We start from the raw sequence: 17,166 nt of genomic DNA on the forward strand, positions 1-17,166 counted from the left end.
AATCTGAAACACATGTTAGAGACTTGGTTGTTGGCTAATGTGCTTCTGAGAAGTGAGTAGATGCTCATGGCTCTGACCTAATGAATAGATTGATCCCTTGATATTTTGAATCCTTGATTCACACTGTGATGGCATTATTGGGAAGTTGTAGAAAGTAGGAGATGGGGTCTACTTGCCTTCTGCGTTTGAGATTACCAACCTTTCCAACTACACCCTCCTGTTGCCATGATATTCTGCTTTGCCTAGGGTCCAAAGCAAGAGATCTAGACACCTTGGGTTGAACCTGAGCCAAAATAAACCTTCGGTCTCCCCCCTTCCACCTCCAAATCTAAAATATTTATCATAGCACAAAACAAAAACAAAACTTAGCTGACCTTCAGTGGTCACCCAGCTCCAATATGTAACACAACCCCTGACATAAAGATTATAAGAAGCTTCCTTTTCCTCTGGATAAAGCCAACATATGAGGTCCTCACACCCCAAAATCAAGTTAGGATAAGCTCTGTGCTGATCAGTGGGCAAGTGTTCACTATTGAGGACTAGTGCTGGTTTACTTGAGAACATTAATGCAGTTGGTTGAATCTCCTTCACTGCATGAAGGGTTCTTTTCTGTCCTGGAAATCCCTTAGTAGGCTCCCTGAGATGTGTGGCCCAGCTTGGTGTAATTGTTATTCAACCATCAAAGTTGTGCTTTCTTGAGCCTCTAATTCATTGGTGGAGGTGGGATTTCCTGAACAGAACCCCAATGGTTCAGTCTCTAAGATCAAGAATTGACAAATGGGACCCCATTAAACTGAAAAGCTTCTGTAAGGCAAAGGACATAGTCAATAGGAAAAAATGGCAACCTACAGATTGGGAAAAAATCTTCACTAACCCCACATCTAATAGAGGGCTAAGATTCAAAATATATAAAGAACTCAAGAAGCTAACCTCCAAAAAACCAAACAACCCAATCAAAAAATGGTGTATAGAACGAAACAGAGAATTCACAACAGAAGAATCTTGAATGACAGAAAAACACTTAATGAAATGCAAATCAAAATGACCCTGAGACTCCACCTTACACCAATGAGAATGGCTAAGATCAAAACCTCAGGTGACAGCACATGTTGTTGAGAATGTGGAGAAAAAGGAACACTTCTCCATTGCTGGTGGGATTGCAAATTACTACAACCACTCTGGAAATCAATTGGAGGTTCCTCAGAAAATTGGAAATAGATCTACCTGAAAACCCAGATATACTACTCTTGGGCATATACCCAGACAATGCCCCACCATGCCACTGGGGCATGCGCTCTACTATGTTCATAGCGGCCTTAATTGTGATAGCCAGAAGCCAGAAACAACCCAGATGTTCCACAATGGAAGAATGAATATAGAAGATATGGTTCATGTACATAATGGAATACTATTCAGTTATTAAGAATGAGGACATCCTAAGTTTTGCAGGCAAATGGATGGAACTAGAAAAAATATCATCCTGAGTAAGGTAATTCAGACCCAAAAGGACATGCATGGTATATATTCACTAATAAGTGGATATTGGCCAAAAAAGTACAGAATACCCAGGATACAATCCACAGAATTCAGGAAGGTTAACAAGCTGAAGGGCCCAAGTAAGGATGCCAGAAGAAAGAATGGAAACAGGTAAACTTGGGAGGTAGGAGGTAGAGAAACCCTCTAGAATATACCAGAAACCTGGGAGGTAAGAGATGCTCAGGACTCAGAGGGTGGGACCTTAGATGAACTGCCCTACAGTGGGGAGAGGGAACCTCTAGAGCCCACCTCCAGTAGAAAGATATGGCATCAAGTGGAAGGATAGAGTTGCCATCCCACAGTCAAAAACTCTGACTCAAAATTGTTTCTGTCTGAAGGAACTGCAGAGACAAAAAAGGAGAAGAGACTAGGGGAAAGGAGGTACAGTGACAGGCCCAAATTGGCATCCATCTCAAGGGGAGGCTCCAAGGCCTGACACTATTACTGATGCTATGTGTGCTTACAGACAGGAGCCTAACATGGCTGCCCTCTGAGAGGCCCAACAAGCAGCTAAAAGACTCAGATACAATACTTAAACCCAACCAATGGGCAGAAGCCAGGGACCCTTGCAGTTGAATTAGAGAAAGGCTGGAAGAAACTGAGAAGGGCAACCTCTAAGAAGACCAGCAGTCTCAACTAACCTGGACCCCTGAGATCTCTCAGATACTGAGCCACCAACCAGGCAACATATACTAGCTGATATGAGGCCCCCAATACATATACAGCAGAGGACTGCCCAGTCTGGCCTCAATGAGATAAGAAGCACCTAACTCTAAAGAGACATGAAGCCCCAGGGAGAGGGGAGGTTTTGTGGGATGGAAGGTGGGGTGGGGTAGGGACATCCTCTTGGAGATGGGGGAGGAGGAATGGGATAAGGACTGTTGGAAGGTGGACCAGGAGGGGGATAACAACTGGACCATAAAAAAGAGTAATGATAATAATAAAGTTGTACTTTCTTTTTACTTTTGTGAAGAGAATGTCTCTGCTGTGGAAGATGTGATTAATTCCACGTTATCAACGTTCTTCCAAGGCATCAACAACTCTGCTCTAAAGTGTTACTGTAGCTTACACTTTTCCAGGAAAATAATATGAATTCTTTAGACAGCTGATAAGGTATGGTCAAAACCAATCAACCAAATCTCACTGTGCTTTAACAGACTCCCTACCTCTTGCCCCTTCTCTACTCAGTTACGTTTTTTTTTCTTTCTGTTGTTGTGATATGATACCCTGACAAAAGCAAAGGGATTAATCTATACTTCATGATGGCAAAGGGACAGAGAGCATCAGGAGTTTGAGGCAGTTGGTCACATTGCATCCAGTCAAGAAGCAGAGAGGTATTGGTTCTATGCTTAGATAATTTTCTTCATACATATATATCTGATATATATCATATATATATATATATATATATATATATATATAATATTCTTAATAATAGTAGTAGTAGTAGTATAATAGTAGTAAAGTTGTGCTTTCTTATTACTTTTGTGAAGAGAACATCTCTACTGGGAAAGATGTTGTGATTAATTGCACGTTATCAACGTTCTTCCAAGGCATCAACAACTCATGCATATATATATACACACATATATGAATGATATATCAGCCCAAGGAACAGTGGTACCCAACGTGGGTGGTCTTGCCATCTCAATTAACTCAATCAAGTTATCCTCCTACAATCACACCAAGAGGTCTATCTCCTCGGTGGTTCTAGATAATATCTAGTTCACAGCTGGGATTAATTATCATAGGCATCCATACCATAGATGACTCAGAAGCCCGTACTAGCCTGAATTTGAGGAATGTGCTAGTTTCTGCTCTGCTTCCCACCCCCCATCCCCACCCCTACCCCTGTTCAAGTTATGCTAAGTTCCTAGAAGAGACTTAGGAATCTCGGTGTATTCTTCCTTCAAATAAAGTACTTCATCTTTCTCACGGCAGAACCAGGTCCCCCAAAGTTCTCATAATGTGAAGGCTTGGCTGATGACACACTTTTCTCCATATGTCCTTAGGGAGCTGCTGCAGACCCAGTGTGTCACTTGCCTTTCTTCATTTCATGAGCGTGGGTCTGTGTGGAACTATAATAATTGCTTCAGCAATAAAAACCCATGTATGTTGTCTTTGATCCACCCTTTTATCAGGCAAAGGTCCTGTGGGACAGGGGACATAAGCACATACTCACCCTCTCCTAGCACATAGTTCCCTTGTCTCTCCCAGTTGGCCAGACACTTGCTTTCCTTGGCTTGTCTTTCACAATCCTCATAAAATGTGTTCTTTTGCTTCCTGATTACATCATTGCTACTCACCCCCACATTTGAGCCTCTAGCACCCAGGGATAACATACTAAGGAAACTCAGATATGTGTTGGGAAACCCAAAATTCCAACCTAGCACGGGGCTCCTATTGATAAGTTTGGCCCCAAGTTCAGCACCTTCCCCCAGGAAGACCTTTCATGATGGAAGTCTTCAACTATTTATTCCATAACCCATATTTCCCCTGTACCACCATCACCATGGAAGAACATAGGCTTTGCCATATTGTCCTCTGGGTTCTGTCATTTGGTTAAACAGATCCCATAGTCAGCATGCATCTATTCCCCTGCACACGTCCCCTCACAGGGAATCTCAGAGCTTCAGAAGATTTCTGTATGCCTCTACTCAGCAAGCAACATGCATATGTCTGAATTCAAGGCCTGTCTGCTTCCCTTCAGGCAAGAGAACAGAACACACTTGCCTTCATCATCTCCCCCACCTCTTTCTCCTGACCATGCGAAGCCTGTCTTCTCTAAAGGGGAAGTGAAAGATGGTACACAAAGGCTCAGGACACATACATATTTATAGGCTGGGTTATTTATAGACTGCAGGAGCTCAATGGCTCTGCTTTTGATACTTGGTGAGTTTCGGCCTTAATACTTTGAAGCTGCCAGAATGCAGGGAAGTTCTGGGCAGTTCTTGAACTCTACAAACCACTCTGGCCCTGCATGCTTGTGCAGCCGCTGATATCTGCCCAGCCTGAACGCTTGTGATGGGGAGTCTGGATGCAAGCTTCCTCCTGAAGCTAATCATCAAGTGCTTGCCATGGCCACAGTTTAATTCACTGCAGGTAAGAGATCACTAGTGGGCTGGATGTGCTCCCCAGTAATGGTAAGTTTGAAGAACAAACAGCTACTTGCAGGGACCTTTAAAGAACATTTGCTCTGATTCAGGCAAGTAAACACTCCTCGCATTCTGAAACTCAGAGGGGTGGATAGGTAGTTGGCCATAAGGTATGGACATCCCCAAAGAGACCTAGAGCCTATGTCCTAAATGTCAGACAGAGGGCAAGGCCTTAAATTTACATAATCATCATATCTATTGAGATTAGCAACATGCCTAGTATGTGTTGACTATCTTACATGCATTATTTGCATTTAATTCCTCCCTAACAGCAGCAACAAAAACTAACTAATGAGTCAGAAGTGTTCAATGTGTGCGGCCTAATTAAGTTGCACACTGTATAACTGGACCATGTTCAATCCTTTGTGAGCATGTTACACTGTAATTCAAAAGGCTCTGTACAGCATGTGCTCTTATCCCTTTAAAAATGGACTATGTCAGTTTGATCCCTGAGTTCAAACTCATAACCAGCTTCTACTGTGAAGTGTCTGAGTAGCTCCCCTAAACACAGCTGCCTAGGCCTATTAGTGCCACCCGTCACCCTTGCCACATAGTATGTGACACGAGTCCACAACCACTCTATGCTTAGCACCAGCACAGGAGCAAACCCTTATGGGATTCCAGAAAATGGGCTAAATATTTACTTTCTTCTTCATTTTTTTTCCTCTTGAGAATTCTGTGTTGTCACCTCCCTCACCATGTGTTAGGCTACCCTGTCTAGCTGCTGGCAAGATCCTCATCCTGTCATGTTGCCCTTAGTTTAATAGCGCCCCCACCCCTGCCGCCTCCGACCTTAGGATGATTGACACCATGATAGAGGTACCATTAAGGCCTTGGAACTCAGCATAACAGCAGCACCTGCCAAAACAAGAACAAAAATCTAATGCATAGTTCTGGGAAAGTCCCTAAATGTACTAACCTTGCTTTTGGCTTCTGTAGTTCCACTTCTTGCTAACTGAGGTGTGTCAACATAAGATGTGGGTTTTGTACTTAAAAAGACCACCCTGAGAAAAGCTTGACACTACACGTGGGTCTCAAACACCCTATAGAGTCAACAGCTGGCTAATAACTTTCTACTGGCTTAAACCCACGTCCAAAAGATCATCTCTGGTGGACACTTCACAACATTAGGAGCTCAGAGTTTGGTGTTGGATAAGAATGGCCCCATGTTCTTGAATACTTGCCCCATACAGAATGGCATTGTTAGAAGGTGTGATCTTGTTGAAAAAAATGTGCCACTGTGGAGGAAGGCTTTGAGGTCTCATGCATTCAAGTCTGGCCAGTGTGACACAGTCTCCTACTGCTGCCCGGGAATCATGATATAGAACTCTCAGCTCCTTCTCCAGCACTATGTCTGCATGCATGCCACCATATCTCCTGCCATGACAATAATGGACAAAACCTCTCAAATATAAGGCAGCTTGGATTAAATGTTTTCCTTTATAAGAGCTGCTGTGGGCATGGTGTCTCATCAGCCCACAAAACTAAGTGAGAAGCATTGACTGAAGTGTAATGATGAGAACAGGTAGAAGTTGTCTGGGCAACCTAGGGTAAAATAACCCAGTTTTGTTTTTTGTTTGTTTCTACTGTCTAAAGGCAGAAAATATCTTTGGCCCTCTTGGCAGCTTTGTTCTTGCTAGAGGCCAGAGACACTAGAAGTGTTTGAGAGCTATGATCCTTGATCTGTCTCTTAAATGATTTTAGAGTGTTCTCTTCAGAAGATAGAATGTTAAGTTAGCAATAAAGGCCCATAAAGGAAAAAAAAAACTTATTCAAGAGAATAGAATCTCTGGCTGTGTGTGACTTAATATCTTTGTGATTATTAAGTAAAATTTTTTGGAGTATATAAACACACCCCTTGTGCTCACCAAACAAGTGGCTAAAAATATCATCAAAGAACAACTGAGGCATGTGTATGTGTGTGTGTGTGTGTGTGTGTGTGTGTGTATACATATCAGAGCCTTTTCTACTTTGATGTACCCCACCTACCTGATGTTTAAAGTGCCTAGATTTATGATTTCTTTGTTCTGTTACTACAAAAACTCCATGAAACTGTTTCCACAATGGAACATAATGTTTGGGCTATCAGGAGTCTGTGTCCCTTGGCCATGGTACTAAGATGAGGCTGTGTTCTGCCCTAAGTTATTCCATATTATATGAAACAGTGGCTTGTCTGGCTGTGCATTACCCTGAGAGGCTAAATTTTACAAGCAGCTGTCGACTCTGTTTTATATACAAATGTAGAAGAACAGGGCAACTCTGCACCTTGGTGGACATGTACACAGTGCCATGTCTACTACCACCCACGAGGTACAGGCTGATGAATGATGCATCCCTAAAAGTAGAAAGGTTATTACCCTATACATCTATCAAAGGAAACTGGGGGTTAAGAAAGAGTGTGACTCCTTTATCCCAGCCTCATAAAAGAGAGTGAGTGTGTTCTGAGTATACTGGGTCTGAAACATAAAGGAATGGGAAGTTCAGGACATTGGTGGCTGTAGAAATGAAAGCAAGCAACTGGACCCAGAAAAAATGAACCACAGCTAGAGAAGAGACCATGAATAGAGGTGATCAAGATGAACAGAAGGTCCTGAGAGAGTCATGAGCTCTCTCTGCCATTCCCTTGATGTTTGCATTAGATGATCTCTTGACAATTCCGCAGGCTGGTAGTTCTCACAGTATTAAGTATCTCTCCTTTCTGTGAGGTTTGACCATTGCTGCCACATAACAATGGCTTTTTCCAGCCCCTGTAGGCAAAGCAGGGCTGTGAAGATGCTTCCCAGTACCTCCAAGGGCCTGTGTGTAGAGCTTTGGAGTGCTGGAGGCAGGAGCGATGCACAATTGCCTAGAACGTACAAGGCCTTTGGTTTGGTTTGAAGAAAAGAAAGCAAGCCGGATAGAAAACATGCTATAGAGTTTGCTTTAGTTAGTGGTCTGTGATAAACCACCATGACCAAAGGCAACTTGGAGATAAAAGGGGATTATCTGGCTTCCACATCCTGATCATAGTCCATCATGGAAAGAAGTTGGTGTAGGAAAACCTGACAGCAAGAACTGAAGCAGAGATCATGAAGGAATGCTGCTTACTGGCTTGCCACCTTCCCCCCCCCCAACCCCCCCACCTCATGGTTTGTTCAGCCAACTGTCTTATACACCCCAGGACAACTTGCCAAGGTGTCAGTACCATCCACAGAAGGCCTTATAGCAGTCACTAATTTTAAAACGTCCCACAGGTTTGCCCATAGTCCATGTTCTCAATTAAGGTTTCCTCTTCCCATATGACCGACCCTAGCTTGTGTCAAGTTGACCCAAACCTAACCAGCATTGAGGCATAAACAAACGAGGATTCATGTTTCTCAGTTAAGATGTCTGGAGGACGGTGACAGCTCCTGCTGCTGAGTCAGTGGTTCTATGAAATCAAAGCTAAACACCCCAATACTCTTTGGGTCATTTCCTCAGAATTTCAAAATGACTGTTATGCTGGAAGTCCAGACATAAAATTATTGCTTATGGTTTAAAAAAATGAAAGGACTAGAGTGATGATTATAAAACCAAATGAAAGTATCTACAAGGGACCTCACAACAAAGATCCATTTGTGTCGTGTTAGAGTGTTAATCCATGGCCACCCTCAAAAAAAAAAAAAAAAAAAAAAAAAAAAAAAAAAAAGAATTGGGAATGGGTCTGAATCAGCTAATCTACCTTGTTTGTTATATTGTCCTGTTCCCAATTTTTCTGATAACCTAGCTGAAGGTACTGGGACCTGAAATGCCCATTGATAAAAGCTCTGGAGGCAGTTTAAGTGGTCTGGGGAAGTTTAAAAGAAAATAGTATTCTATACTCAATGCTTCTAGAAGCTACTACCAACTGCCATGGTTTTTCCAATCTGAGCAGTTTTTGGGTTCTCTGTAGGTACCAAATGGATGTCCTGCAGGTTAAGTCGGTTCTGACACTGATTTCCAAGAATGAGAACACAGCAAGCAAACTAACTGCTCACTCCCACACCACATGTCCCATTCAATGACATCGCAGGTCATGGATTGGCACATACCGATGGACAAAGCTTTTATTGCAGGGTGCCCACAGCCTAGCTTCTGAATGACTTATGGGAGCACAGGGAGACCCCAATTACTATGGGGCTGTGGATGAACGTTAGGATAAACATATAGGATGAGGTTCTGCAAGCAGAGGTCTAAAGCAGCCTCTGTCCCCACTGGGTTTGAGTGTGAGTGCCAACCTGCCAGCATCCAAGTATTCTACTTTCCTCTCCTAGGGGTCCTTCCAGAGGCTCTATTTCAAAGGCAGGATGAACCATGGTGTTCTGTTGGTGGGGCTGAAATTTCCAACCCAATAATTGAATGACCAATTCCTCGGGCCACCAGATCACATCTCCACAAGCCTTATCTACAGTATAAACTCAGGGGCTGTAGAAAGAGTCTTTGAATGAATAATAGAAAACATGTCTCTCATTCCAATTTGAGAGTTATATACCAGGAGCCAAGGATGAATACCAAATGGTTATATCACAATATAGAGCCTTTTAAAAAAATGCAGTTCTTTAAAACATGAAGAACTGAAGCCACAAGGAGCAAGAAAGTAGATGGATGACAAAGGAGGTTAACCCTGTCACACTTTCAGCTGTAGTATCGAGTGGTGAGCCAGGCTTCTCCTTGTTTCTAGATGAGATGTCCAGCAAACCTGTCAACAAGCAGTGTAAGGACAACTCACTTCCCCAGGGACCCCTCAGCACTTCAGATATGAGAGCAGAATTGTCTCCATATGAAAACTCTTACAATGTTCTCTCCAGCATCAGTCTGAGCCATGTGAGAACAATGTCAATTCACTCCTCAAAGACAAAACTGGACAAAACAAGCTCCAAGATGACAGGGCGTGACAGCTGTGGAGAAGCTCTGGAAACTGTTACCAGAGGGCTGAAAACCCACCCCGGTCCTTGAATGAAGTGAACCAAGGTAAGGGAAAGCTCCCCTAGAACACAGACTCTTCAACTATGGTTAAGTGGCAACCCCATGGGGTTATAGAAAGATCTGGCAACAGTAAATGGTTTCTCAGTGTACAAAGACCAAAAATTAAATCAAATCTATAATGAATCCAAGGTGCTTCTTGCGGTGATCACACATGTTTCATGACACAATTTCGTGGTAGTCTAGGGTTTTTCACTGTGTATGTGCACCATGCAGTATAACACATCTGAGACACTTCAGACTACGCATAACATGGCATGTTATGAGTCATGGTACTTTTTTTTAACTCTACACATATTTTACAGATCTTATGGAAACATAGTTATTTAATTATTTTTTAAAAAGCTGTTTGTTTTCTCCCACCATCATGCTTTACCATGTCGATGTCAAGCTAATATATATTTGTGGGTTCCTTGTTTTGGAGGGTGTCCCACGACATCCCGACTGGGAACAGGGTGAGTGCAGGGAGGGCTCACTGCGGTCTTTGTGCTGCCTCCGGCGGCGGCCTGCATCTCCACTGTCTGTAGGGCTCCTGCCCAGCCTGATGCGGTAGGTCGAGACCAAAGGACACAGAGTGCGAGCAGGAGGGGAGACTGCCTGCCCCTGCCGCTGCCTTTGGCACCCTGTAGCTGACCCGTCCCTCCCAGGTGCTGCCCCTGTCTCTCCCTGTAGCTGACCCGTCCCTCCCAGGTGCTGCCCCTGTCTCTCCGAGCTGAGCCGGTCCAGACCTGGGCTGGGCCGATAAGGAGCCGGCTAGCTGGCAAGGAGGCAGCTTGGTGTCCCAGGCAGGTTCTGGGAGAGCAGAGCTCGCCCCAAGTGTTACAGCTCTTGTGACAGAAACTCTCGGACACCAGGATGACTCTTGAGCACGTGCTTTACTTCCCCTCAATAGAGCCCTTATATACAGTTTGGGGTAGGTTAGGGTCTGACAGCAGATAATGTCTATTGGTTTGACCTGAGAGCTTGGAGATACCTCATCTGCATGTGGGAGAGCCTGAGGGACTGTTCCTCATGACTGATGGTCATAAACCTCTCTGTGGGAGGGGTTGTTGGAGGACTGAAGCTAAGTGAAAAGAACCAGGGCCTGGGAGCAGAGCTGAACTCCTGCCGTCCGATAAAGGTTCTGGGGTTCGAAACTCATGCTCAACCAAACACCCAGCTGCTTCTCACAGCCCACTGCCCTACATATATTTATATTGTATTGTGTTAGAATGATTGACTAAAATTCAAGGAGTTTTCCTATAATCTCAGCACTTGGGAAGCTGAGGCAGGAGGATTACAGTAAATTCAAGGTCAGTTTAGGCTTCTTAGTGAGTTCCAGAACAACCTGGACTATGAAGTGAGATGATATTTCAAAAAAAAAAAAATGCTGACTTTATTTTTATAAAAGTTCATTAAATAGTTTTGGCTTGAGATGACAAAATTTCCAAAATGGCTATACACATATCTCTACCACTTTTGTGCTAATTATTTATACAAAGCACATTTTCTGCACCAATGACAAATTCTTTATGTCAAAATAATCAAACACATTCATCTCATAGAAAATGCTTTATCTTTAATAAGGATGAAAAGACATACATACCAAAGAACTGACTTAGAATCTCTTTCTTGGTTATTAAGAATAAACATTTGGTTAGTGTTTACTTATACATCTGTAGACCCAAGATCACATGAGAATTTTCTTGGGTGAAAAGGAGTTACAGGTAGAAAAAAATTTAAGAAGTCCTACCCTAGAGCACTTTCCCAAAGATGAAGCCAGACTGCAGGAAAGGCTGGCGAGGTTTCACTCCGGTGGTGCAGACACATCTGCAGAGGTCAAGCTCCCACACTGGATAAAAGAGGTGGGTGGCCATGTCTTTGTCCCTTAAGGCTTTATTGAAGTGTGTGTGAAAACTGTGTTCTTGCCAGCATGGTCTGAGCTGTCAGTGTGGAACTGTATTTCATGCCCTCAGCCCAACCAGGGAGAAAACATCATGTACCTTTATTCTGTTTGCTTGTTTATTTATACTTTTTCTCTTTGAAAGTTTTACTTGCACTTATTACTTGAAAATTTCAGGCATGTTTACAGTGTATCTTGGTCATAGCTGCCCCAGGTTTCCTTCTCCAGCTCCTTCTAGGTGTATCCTCCATCACACCTCTTTCTGAACGGTCATGTCATCCTTATGAGTGTTTGATTGCACTCATGTCTGTGCCCCACATACATGCCTGGTGCCATGGAAACCAGAAGGAGGCATCAGATCCCCTGGAACTAGAGCTGCCCTGTGGGTGCTGAGAATTGAACCCTTGTCTTCTTTAAGAGTAGCCAGTGCTCTTAACCACTGAGCTATCTCTCCAGTCCCTTATTTATTGTTTATTTTCAATCTGATAGCATTAGTGGTTCTCATATAGACATGGGTGTGGGGGGCCATTTACTGAGGGGTAGGGAACTGAACACTGTTCTCTCCTAAAGAAAGGCAACTCTCCCTCCATACAGCAGTCATCAATTGACTCAACTAGGAGTGGAGTCCCAGGATCTCCTCTCTTCTTCATGCTGGTACGTACGTACATACGTACGTGTGTGTGTGTGTGTGTGTGTGTGTGTGTGTGTGTGTGTAGCGCAGCCTCGCCGATAAGGAGCACGCCACACTTCAGGATTCTTCTGACAGCATTTATTAAACAGCTCTCTTAATAGTGAGGTGGAGGAAGGACCCCTAGCTCAGAAAGCCCGCTGCTTAAATAGAGCTTTGTGAGACGTGCAGATCCCTCATTGGCTCAAATCTTTCATCCAATTGTCATACTCTGTTTTCGCGCCATGCGCAGGCGCATTCTCAAGTAAAGCTTCCGTGAAGAACCAGGAAGCAGAAGCCTGCGCCATCTTTTGGCAAATACGGCTCCTCACATGTGTGTGTGTGTGTGTATCTATATCTATATTTATATATCTATATCCATATCATATATATATATCTTTATTTATGTGTATGAGTGTCAGCATGCATATTTGTGTACCACTTGCAAGTCTGATATAGAAGGCAGAATGAGGCATCAGATTCTCCTGAAACTGGAGTTACAGATGGTTGAGTCACCATGTATGTTCTGGGAATTGAACCCTGGTCCTCTGGGAGCTGAGTCACCTTTCCAGCAGCCTCCATGCTAGAATTTTAACCGGCCTGGTCTTGTGTAAGTCTTGTGTAGGTAACCACAGCTGTTGTGGTTCATGCGTACAGAAGCCAGGCCCTGTGCAGAGGACTGCCTTCCACAGCACTCCTTCTTCTGGCTCTTACATTCTTCCTGCCCCTCTTCTTTGATGTTCCCTAAGCCTTGGGAGGGGGTAGTGCTATAATCTATCTATAGATAAACACTCACAATCACTAATTCTCAGCAGCACAAATCTATGGATATTAGCACAACTATTTAGAAGAATGTCTGATAACATGACTGTTATAAAAAGTAACATCAATACATTCTCCCCTAGGGCCTATGACCTCCCTACTCTTGAGTTTTGAGCATGTTTGCAGTTCCAGGAATTTTATTTCCTCCCATGGAACAGGCTTCAAATGCAATCAAGAGAGTGGTTGTTCACCCCATAATCATGTGTCACTATCATGAGCGAGTACTTCTTGCCCAGCAGGTCAGCATTGTGGTATACAAGGTTCAAGTACTGGGTAAGAACATTGATTCCTTTACTTCCCAAGCAGCCTGTCCAGTGCCTTCTGGCACTGTGAAAGCTAGCCATCAGGGACAGTATTTTGGCCAATTCAAGATTGATTTCTCTATCCTGCAACCAGTGCATGATGTCTTTCATAGTAAGGCTTTTTCGTCTGGTTCTGGTGAACAATCAAGACCAATGGTAATAGTCTGTGTTGTTTCTTAGGTGCCTCTGGGTCCTCCTGTCTGATTAATAATGCATAGAGAGATAACCTGTGCCTGGCACTGAGATTTCCATTTAATAACCTATGCCTTCTGGGAGCAGTGTTGCTAGCTAATGTGGAGGACTTCTCTTCAAACTCCCCTTTGAAAATTATACTTTTAATTAGCTTAAAAACTAGTGGGATTTCATAATGTTTCTTTCTATACTCTTAATTTTCTTTATTGCACTTTCCTCTCATCTGCCGCACCTAGCTGTGTCCAGCTCACATAAGCTGTAGCATTAGTTCCCACGGTCCTCCAGCAGTTTTTCAAATCACTTGTTCTACTCCACACTTTGGTTTTAGGTATTTTGCTTGAACTTCAAGATCTTGAGTTCCCAAAGTAGGTTTCATTGTGGCATTTTTCTAAGCAAAACTTGTTTCATTGCTTCTCTGTTCCCCTTCTGCCCTCCCTCATCCTCTCTGTGTGTTCTTCTCCCCTCAGGAGCATCCCTCCACCTGCATGGCACACATGCACACATGGTCCCTCCACTCCCTCTGAAAAGGGTGCTTAACTACATCAAGTGCCATCAAGCGTTTAGCACTGCAGACAGGTTAGAGCTCCCGGAAGCTCTCAGGGCTCACTTTTTAACTACGCAGTTTTAACTGGTTTGAGGGGTGTTTGCTGAGACCTTAATGTATGAGAGTTTAAGTTTCTTCTTTGAGATTGTTTTTCCTCTCCCAATTCCCTAATCCTGGCCAATCCCAACAAAATGACACCTCAAAGAAAGAATGTGGATTTGGTTTGCTGGTGGCTTCAGACAGAGAGCACTTGGGGAGTAGCAGTGTGCACAGAAAGGTTTCCTCTGCACTTTCAGATCAGCCCAAAGCCGGAGGCTCCAAGTGGCACTCAAGGCGAGCAGCTGCTCCCTGGACTGCTCAGCCTGCAGGAGAAAAATCCACCACAGGGACAGAGATTGGAAGTAGAAGTGACCATAGGGATGTTGTCACTTTTCTGACAGCCTGTTTATCCTGATCAGAAGTCACTTTCTGTTCCTCATATCTCACATGCTCCTCTGCTTTCCAGAAGAGAAGGTACCTGAGTCCCTAGGCCTCCCTGAATATATGAATATCTTTCTCCTCCTCCTCCTCCTCCTCCTCCTCCTCCTCCTCCTCCTCCTCCTCCTCCTCCTCCTCCTCCTCCTCCTCCTCCTCCTCCTCTTCCCCCTTCTTTCTGGGATGGCCCCATGCACACAGGCTGGCATATCTTTTTTTTTTTTTTTTTTCCATTAGTCTTCTTAATGGCTCAATCGTCAAATTGTAGCCGGTAGAAGGAAAGTGGCCAGTCCCCAATCCTGCCTGCAAGGAGCTCATACCCAAGACCAACAAAAAGACAAAGCACACATCTTGGAAATGCAGAATTGTGGTCCAAGAATCCAAGGAATAATTAAATTCTCAGCCTCCATGAATGCTTTTGTGACTTGTTATTCTACAGTTCTAGCAATGTTTAGTTGTGCACCATGGGAGAAGAGATATCCTGCACAGAACCTTCACACCTTTACTGGAACATTCCCCACTCCCCAAGGTAGTACTATTTATTCTTTTTGTCACTAACACCTAGTGTTTAGATGTTTGTATTAAAATATCTTAATGTAGCCCCACTGTATCCTGCCTGTCCCCAGAACACAAAAATTCTTTATAACTTTCTCAGCCAAGTTAGGAGAGATTAAATTTGTGAGCTATGTCACAAATGAACATCTACTAAAATCAGCTTAGCTACCCATGGTAGCAATACTTTTTAAAAATTATAAAATGTTTCAGACAAGCCAATATTTGTTTTAGAGGAAGTCAGTTCTCTCAGACTAGTCTACATAACAGATAGCTCTTAGCACTGATGCTTTGCTTCCTACATGCTAGACAGGTGGGAAGAGGAGAAGACAGAAGGCCCTCTATGTGTGGTCTCCAAATAAGAACTTCTAGCCGCAGGCACAGGAAGTAGGTTGGAGAACCAAAAGATGCTGCTAACAAGTGGAAGGCAGGTCCGTGGTCCTCAGAGCCTATGCAGGAACTCTGATTGCAAGATTATCAGTCAAGCAGCCAGAGCCCCCTCAGAAAACCCAAGAGAGTTGGATTTTTATCCATTTAGACTGCAATGACAACCTACTATAATATTTTTATTTGAAATATTAAAATTAAAATATGATGACAACCTTCTCCCCTTCCCCTTTTTGCTTTCACTGTCTCTAAGACCACCCTCCCCCAATTTGTTCCCTGGACCATCATATTTTTATCTTAGTCCTGTGGGTTAGAAGGGCAGGATCAGAGGACCATAATGGTGAAGAAAGACAGCAAGCTATCTCAAGGCTGCTGCTGGTAGTGATCATGGTGGTGGTAGGTGTAGGTGTGTGTGTGTGTGTGTGTGTGTGTGTGTGTGTGTGTGTGTGTTAACTCATTTGCAAAGCCTTCCCTCTTCCAAGTTAATCAGTTCCCTAAGACCCCACTCACAAATCATCCCATCAGATAATGTTTGTAATATATGGATGAGGTGCACAAGTTCATTGCAAGTGGGGCTTTTCAGCTTGCTTCTCTGTTATTCATACACAACCACATCCCTGGAGGGCAGGCTCTTTCCTTCCAGAAACCATCTATGTTTATGGATAAATGTTCACTGGCCCTCCCGTTTCCATCTGTAAAGTGGACTGGCTGATCTTTAAGATATTACCGGTCATTTCAGTCAGGGAATAGTCTTCTGAAACACGTGTGTGTGTGTGTGTGTGTGTGTGTGTGTGTGTGTGTGTGTTCCTACCTCTGGGTGTGCACAAATAGAGGAACGCACCTGGTGGCTGTGTGATAAGAAGTTTCCCTTCTGGCCCCTGCCACATGGAGCTGGAGTCCATAGCGGAGAGTGTGGGAGAGTCCTGTGCTGCAGCCATCTGGCTTCTGTTTCTAATCTTTTGATATGAAAGAAAAACACATGCTGTTATTCTAAAATTTTTCTTGGCACTCTTCTGAGTGTCAGGTACAATAATGGGTGCTGGGGAAGAAAAGAAAATGAAACTATTAAGAGAACACAGGGCCTACCCCTGGAACACTGCTCTGATGTGTTAGGAACGAGGAGGGGTACAGGAAATCTATTGGCTGTGATTTTCCCATACTGTGGTAAAATATAATACCTTAAACTGCAAAACAGACAAACAACAATCCTTTTAGTCTTGGTTTGTTTTCCTGTTAGGTGTTTTTTGTTGTTGTTTTTTGTTTGCTTTTTGTAAACAGGTTTTTCTGTATAGCTTTGGCTCTTGTTGTATATTTTCAGACCATCTAGGTGGCCAAAATTCTTTTTTTATTGTCAAGGCCAGTAGAAGGTATGGTCCTCCGGCAGTGGTTCTCAGCCTTCCTAATGTTGTGACCCTTATGAATTATAATGTAAATATCTGATATGCAGGATATCTGATATGTGACCCACAAATGGGTCACTACCCACAGGTTGAGAACTTGTGGTCCTAGGAGCTCACTTAGTCTTGGGAAATGCCTCTAGTTCCCTCTGTCTTACCAGTTTTTACATCTATGTGAGGATTCATCAAGAGCTTTGTTTGGATGTAGCTTCATTTGTAATTAGAAAATTTTTTTCTGTTTGAATTTTTCCCTGTATGTGGAACCTGTAAATATAT

This window comes from Arvicanthis niloticus, chromosome 10 (genome assembly GCF_011762505.2).
Source record: "Arvicanthis niloticus isolate mArvNil1 chromosome 10, mArvNil1.pat.X, whole genome shotgun sequence".
Lineage (NCBI taxonomy): Eukaryota > Metazoa > Chordata > Mammalia > Rodentia > Muridae > Arvicanthis > Arvicanthis niloticus.